The sequence below is a fragment of the Heterodontus francisci genome, unplaced genomic scaffold (assembly GCF_036365525.1).
Source record: "Heterodontus francisci isolate sHetFra1 unplaced genomic scaffold, sHetFra1.hap1 HAP1_SCAFFOLD_419, whole genome shotgun sequence".
Taxonomy (NCBI): domain Eukaryota; kingdom Metazoa; phylum Chordata; class Chondrichthyes; order Heterodontiformes; family Heterodontidae; genus Heterodontus; species Heterodontus francisci.
The window spans coordinates 496,562-502,423 of NW_027140453.1; the positions used below are offsets into that span (position 1 = coordinate 496,562).

Genomic DNA, 5,862 nt, shown 5'->3' on the forward strand with positions numbered 1-5,862 from the left:
AGTTGGTCATACAAAAAGCTGTGCTGGGCACCCACCCAGCATCCCTTATTAACACTCCCTATTAACCCTCCATCCTAAACTCCTGCAAAATGCTGATGTGCCCGCCGTGTTATTTCCTCCCATCCTCAGGAGCCCCTTTCGACTCTGTTCCTGCTGTGTGTTTCTCATGTTGTTTTCAGCTCAGTATCTGTTTTGTATTTTCTCCTGCGAGCTGGCGAATTGCAATGCCTGGTGAAATGTTGTGTAAAGGTGCGAAAAGCAGAGTTAAAACCACAGCGTATCATTTCCACAGATCTTTTTATTAGCCTGCTTGATGTCACAAGAGAGAGAAGGGTGCATCATGAAGAAGCTCAACTTAAAGAAATAAAGCTCAGTGTGCAAACGGGTCAAAGATGGACAGGAGACATCTCAACTAGTTAAAGTAGCTTACCCAGTTCAGCTAACCAGCTGACAAGTGGTTAAATGAATTGAATAGAAATTGAGACATAAATTTTAATTATGTTGTAATCCAATTCCTCTGAAAGACCTAATGGGTTTTGCCAGTTGCCAAACTGTTACTAACCAATAGAAAATGACAACATATCAATGATAGGGATATGACCCAATAGCCTCCTCCTCCTTTCCCATATTTCTGCAGGATATGTTGTGACGAGTGCCGTGTTGCAGAGTTTTTGGCCCCGGCTTAGTTAATCGAAATTTTTTGTCAACTTTCCCGATATCTGGAAGGGGAAAAAAAGGAAGGAAAAAGATTGAGTCAGTCATGGAATATTTCTTCTACAATGCCCTGGGAAGGATTTCGAGTCAGTGGAAACACATTTCATGGCATTTAACAAGATCCAGAGGGAAGGATGAGTTCTTTTTAAAACTCAGAGCGTTGTTGTCATCTGGAAATCAGTGCCTGAAAAAGCGGACAATTGGATTAAGACATGAAAGGGTAAATTTTGCAAGGTGATGAGGAAAGAGTAGGGGAGTAGGGCTCTCTCTCTGTCTCCCTTAAACGCTTCTCTCTCTCTCTCTTTCTCTCTCTGTCTCTCTCTTTCTCTCTTTTTGTCTATGTGTTTCTCTCTCTGTCTGTGTCTCTGTGTCACTCTGTCTCTCCCTTGTCCTCTCCTCTCTCTCTCTCTCTCCCTTCCTGTCCCTCCCACTCTCACTGTCTCTCCCGTATGTTCTCTCTGTCTATTTCTCTCTCTTAGGTTCTCCCTCTGTCTCTTCCTGTCTCCCTCTCTCTCTGTCTCTGTGTCTGTCTGTCTCTCCCTTAAACGCTCCTCTCTCTCTCTCTCTTCCTCTCTCTATGTGCCTCAATCTTCAAAGAACAAAGAACAGTACAGCACTGGAACAGGCCATTCGGCCCTCCAAGCCTGCGTCGATCTTGATGCCTGCCTAAATGAAAACGTTCTGCACTTCCGGGGACCATATCCCTCTATTCCCTTCCTATTCATATATTTGTCAAGATGCCTCTTAAACGTCGCTATCGTACCTGCTTCCACGACCTCCCCTGACAGCAAGTTCCAGGCACTCACCACCCTCTGCGTAAAGAACTTGCCTCGCACATCCCCTCTAAACTTTGCCCCTCTCACCTTAAACCTATGTCCCCCTAGTAACTGACTCTTCCACACTGGGAAAAAGCTTCTGACTATCCACTCTGTCCATGCCACTTGTAACTTTGTAAACCTCTATCATGTCGCCCCTCCACCTCCGTCGTTCCAGTGAAAACAATCCGAGTTTATCCAACCTCTCCTCATAGCTAATGCCCTCCAGATCAGGCAACATCCTAGTAAACCTCCTCTGTACCCTCTCCAAAGCCTCCACGTCCTTCTGGTAGTGTGGCGACCAGAATTGCAAGCAATAATCTAAGTGTGGCCTAACTAAGGTTCTGTACAGCTGCAGCATGACTTGCCAATTTTTATACTCTATGCCCCGACCGATGAAGGCAAGCATGTCGTATGCCTTCTTGACTATCTTTTCCACCTGCGTTGCCACTTTCAGTGACACTTCCTTTCTCACTCTGTCTCTCTTTCATTACCCCAAACTCTTTCTCTCTTTATGTATGTAATACAGACACACTCTCTCACTCTCTGTTTATCCCTCGTATCTCAAATTCTCTTTGTTTCTGTCGATATGCCTTTCTCTCTCATTTTATCTCCCCAGACTCTCTCTATATCTGTCACTCTCTATATTTATCTATTTCTCTCTCTCTCTATCTCTCACTCTCTCACACACACACACACACACAATTTATCTCTAGCTATCCCTTTCTCTTACTCTCTCCAACTCTCTCAGCATTTCCCTCACTGGTTCTGTCATTCTATCTCTTTGTCTCTCTTTCTGTCAATCTCTCTCTCTCTGTCTTTTTCTTTCTCGCTCTCTGTCCCTCCCCCCCCCCCCCCCCATCACATTGTCTCTATTACTCGATAGGTACGTCTCTCTCTTTCTCCTTCTCTATCGTTCACTCTGTCCTCATGTGAGAGGGTGGGGGAGATTCAGGACCCCTTGGTGCAGGATCTAGATGGATTTCAGTCGACACTGTGGTGCTAATAGACAGTCTGGTTTCACTGTCGAACCACATGCACAATGACATGGACTGGGTTCAGTGATTCACCCTATTTATTTACTTTTTTATTTATTTAGAGATACAGCACCAAAACAGTCCCTTCGGCCCACCGAGTCTGTGCCGACCAACAACCACCCACTTATAATAACCCTCCAGTAATCCCATATTCCCGATCACCTCCCTACATGAGGAGCAATTTACAACGGCCATTTTAGCTATCACCTGCAAGTCTTTGGATGTGGGAGGAAACCGGAGCACCCGGCGAAAACCCACGCAGACACAGGGAAAACTTGCAAACTCCGCACAGGCAGTGCGGGGAATGTGCATCACTGATGCCTGAAAACCTGGAGAGGATTGAAGTTTACAGAATAGAGAATGGGGTTCGTTTTACACTTCAGCAAAATGTCCTAGTAATTCTCATACCTTCCCCTTGAGCTGCACGATGGTGATCTTTGCCATATACAGGAAGCTCTTGGAGATGAGTAAAGTGTAAGTAGCTCTTGCCACAATCTGTTGCCTCTGTATCCGCTCCACTGAAAGACAAACAAGAAAGACCATAGTCACTGGCCCTAAAATCCAACTTAATCATTATGTACATTCCGTAAGTGTGTGTGTATGTGCGTGAGAGAGCGAGAGTGTGAGAGAGAGAGAGACAAAGACAGATCATAGCAAACTGATAAAATATTGAATGTTCTCACCATTCCCTTCACAGAGGCCTGGAAGAAATCAAAAAGAGGAAAAAACTTCAATTAGTTGTGCATAAATCGCAGTTTTCATATCACAGCAAGAACATAAATCGGGGGAAAATTCTCTGCACAGAGATTGGTGCATTGCATCCAGGTTTCTGTCTCTGTCTCTCTCTCTCTCCCTCTCTCTCTCTCTCTCTCTGTCTCTCTCTCTCTGTCTCTCTCTCTCTCTCTGTGTCTCTCTGGCTCCCTCTGTCTCTGTCTTTCTCTCTTTCTCTCTGTATGTGTATCTCTCACTTTCTCTGTCTGTCTTTCTCTGTCTTTCTGACTCTTTCTCTCTCGTTCTCCTTTTCTCTCTGTATTTGTTTCCATGCCTCTCTGCATGTCACGCTCTATCTCCGTCACTCTCTCTGGCTCTATTTCTCTTCCTGTCTCTCTCTCTCTCTGTCTCTCTCTCTGTCTCTGTGTCTGTCTGTGTGTGTCTCTTTCTCTGTCTGTCTTTCTCTCTTTCTCTCTGTCAGTGTCTCTCTTTCTCTCTGTCTCCGTCTCTGTCTCTCTCTATTTTTCTCCTTTTCTCTCTGTCTCTGTCTTTCTGTCTCTCTCTCTCTCTCTCGCTATTTCTCTCCTTTTCTCTCTGTCTCTGTTTCTCTGTCTCTCTGTGTATCTTTCTGTCTCTCTCTATCTCTCACTGTCTCTGTCTTTCCCACTGTCTCCCTGCCTTTCTCTCCCTATGTCTCTCTCTTTCCTTTCCTGTCTCTCTCTCTCTCTCTCTGTCTCTCTCTCAGTCTCTCTCTCTTTGACCATGTGTCTCTCTCTGTACGTGTCTCTCTCTCTGTCTCTGTCTCTCTCTTTCGCTCAATTTCTCTCTGTCTTTGTCTCTGTCTCTGTTTCTCTCTCTCTGTTTCTGTCTTTCTCTGCCTCTCTCTCTCACTCACTGTCTCTGTCTTTCCTGTTGTCTCTCTGCCTCTCTCGATCTGTCACTCTTTCTCTCTGTCTCTCTTTCTCTTCCTGTCTCTGTCTCTCTCTCTGGCTCTGGCTCTCCTCCTCTCCTTGTCTCTCTGTCTCTCTCTTTGTTTCCCTCTCTCTGTCTCTCTCTCTCTGTCTCTCTTTCTCTGGCTGTCCTTGTCTCTATGTGTGTGTGTCTCTCTCTCTCTCTCCCTCTCTCTCTCTCTCTCTCTATCTATCTATCTATCTATCTATCTATCTATCTATCTATCTATCTTTTTCTCTTTCTCCTTGTCTCTCTGTCTTTCTGTCTCTGGCTCTCCCTGTCTCTGCCTCTCTTTCTCTCTGTTTCTGTCTCTCTGTCCCTGTCTCTCTCTGTCTGTCTCTCTCAATCTCTGTCTCTCTGTCCCTGTCTTTCCCGCTGTCTCTCTGTCTCTCTCTCTCTGTCTGTCTCTCCCTCTCTCTGTCTCTCTCCCAGTCTCCCTCTCTCTCTCTCTTTGTGTCTCTCTGCCTCCCTCTGTCTCTGTCTTTCTCTCTTTCTCTCTGTATGTGTATCTCTCACTGTCTCTGTCTGTCTTTCTCTGTCTGTCAGACTCTTTCTCTCTCGTTCTCCTTTTCTCTCTGTATTTGTTTCCATGTCTCTCTGTGTGTCACGCTCTATCTCCGTCGCTCTCTCTGACTCTATTTCTCTTCCTGTCTCTCTCTCTCTCTGTCTCTCTCTCTGTCTCTGTGTGTGTCTGTGTGTGTCTCTTTCTCTGTCTCTGTCTTTCTCTCTTTCTCTCTGTCAGTGTCTCTCTTTCTCTCTGTCTCCGTCTCTGTCTCTCTCTATTTTTCTCCTTTTCTCTCTGTCTCTGTCTTTCTGTCTCTCTCTCTCTCTCTCTCTATTTCTCTCCTTTTCTCTCTGTCTCTGTTTCTCTGTCTCTCTGTGTATCTCTCTGTCTCTGTCTCTCTCTCACTGTCTCTGTCTTTCCCACTGTCTCCCTGCCTTTCTCTCTCTATGTCTCTCTCTTTCCTTTCCTGTCTCTCTCTCTCTGTCTCTCTCTGTGTCTCTCTCTCTTTGACCATGTGTCTCTCTCTGTCTCTCTCTTTTGCTCCATTTCTCTCTGTCTTTGTCTCTGTCTCTGTTTCTGTCTCTCTGTTTCTGTCTTTCTCTGCCTCTCTCTCTCACTCACTGCCTCTGTCTTTCCCGTTGTCTCTCTGCCTCTCTCGATCTGTCACTCTTTCTCTCTGTCTCTCTTTCTCTTCCTGTCTCTGTCTCTCTCTCTGGCTCTCGCTCTCCTTCTGTCCTTGTCTCTCTGTCTATCTCTTTGTTTCCCTCTCTCTGTCTCTCTCTCTCTATTTCTCTCTTTCTCTGTCTGTCTCTCTGTCTCTCTCTCTCTGTGTATGTCTGTCTCTGTGTCTCTCTGTGTCTCTATCTCTCTTTCTCTTTCTGTCTGCCTCTTTCTTTATTTCTCTCTCTCTCTCTCTCTCTCTCTCTGTCTCTGTGTGTTTGTCTCTTTTTCTCTGTCTCCCTTTCTCTGTCTCTGTCTCTCTGACTCTCTCTGTCTCTCTCTCTCCATCTCTTTATCTGTCTCTCTCACTGTCTGTCTGTCTCTGTGTCACTCTCTGTCTCTATCTCCCTGTCTGACTCTCTCTCTTTCTCTTTCTGTGTGTCTCTTTCTCTATTTCTCTCTCTCTCTC

General features: G+C 45.6%; 1 long non-coding RNA gene across 1 annotated transcript; it reads right to left on the bottom strand.

The window, feature by feature from the left end:
* Positions 1 to 280: 280 nt before the first annotated feature.
* LOC137359851 (uncharacterized) lies at positions 281 to 3,601 on the bottom strand. Its single transcript, XR_010971578.1, has 3 exons — positions 3,250 to 3,601; positions 2,975 to 3,084; positions 281 to 719 (listed from the first exon to the last, which is right to left on the bottom strand). It is a non-coding gene; the product is annotated as an uncharacterized lncRNA (long non-coding RNA).
* Positions 3,602 to 5,862: the final 2,261 nt, after the last annotated feature.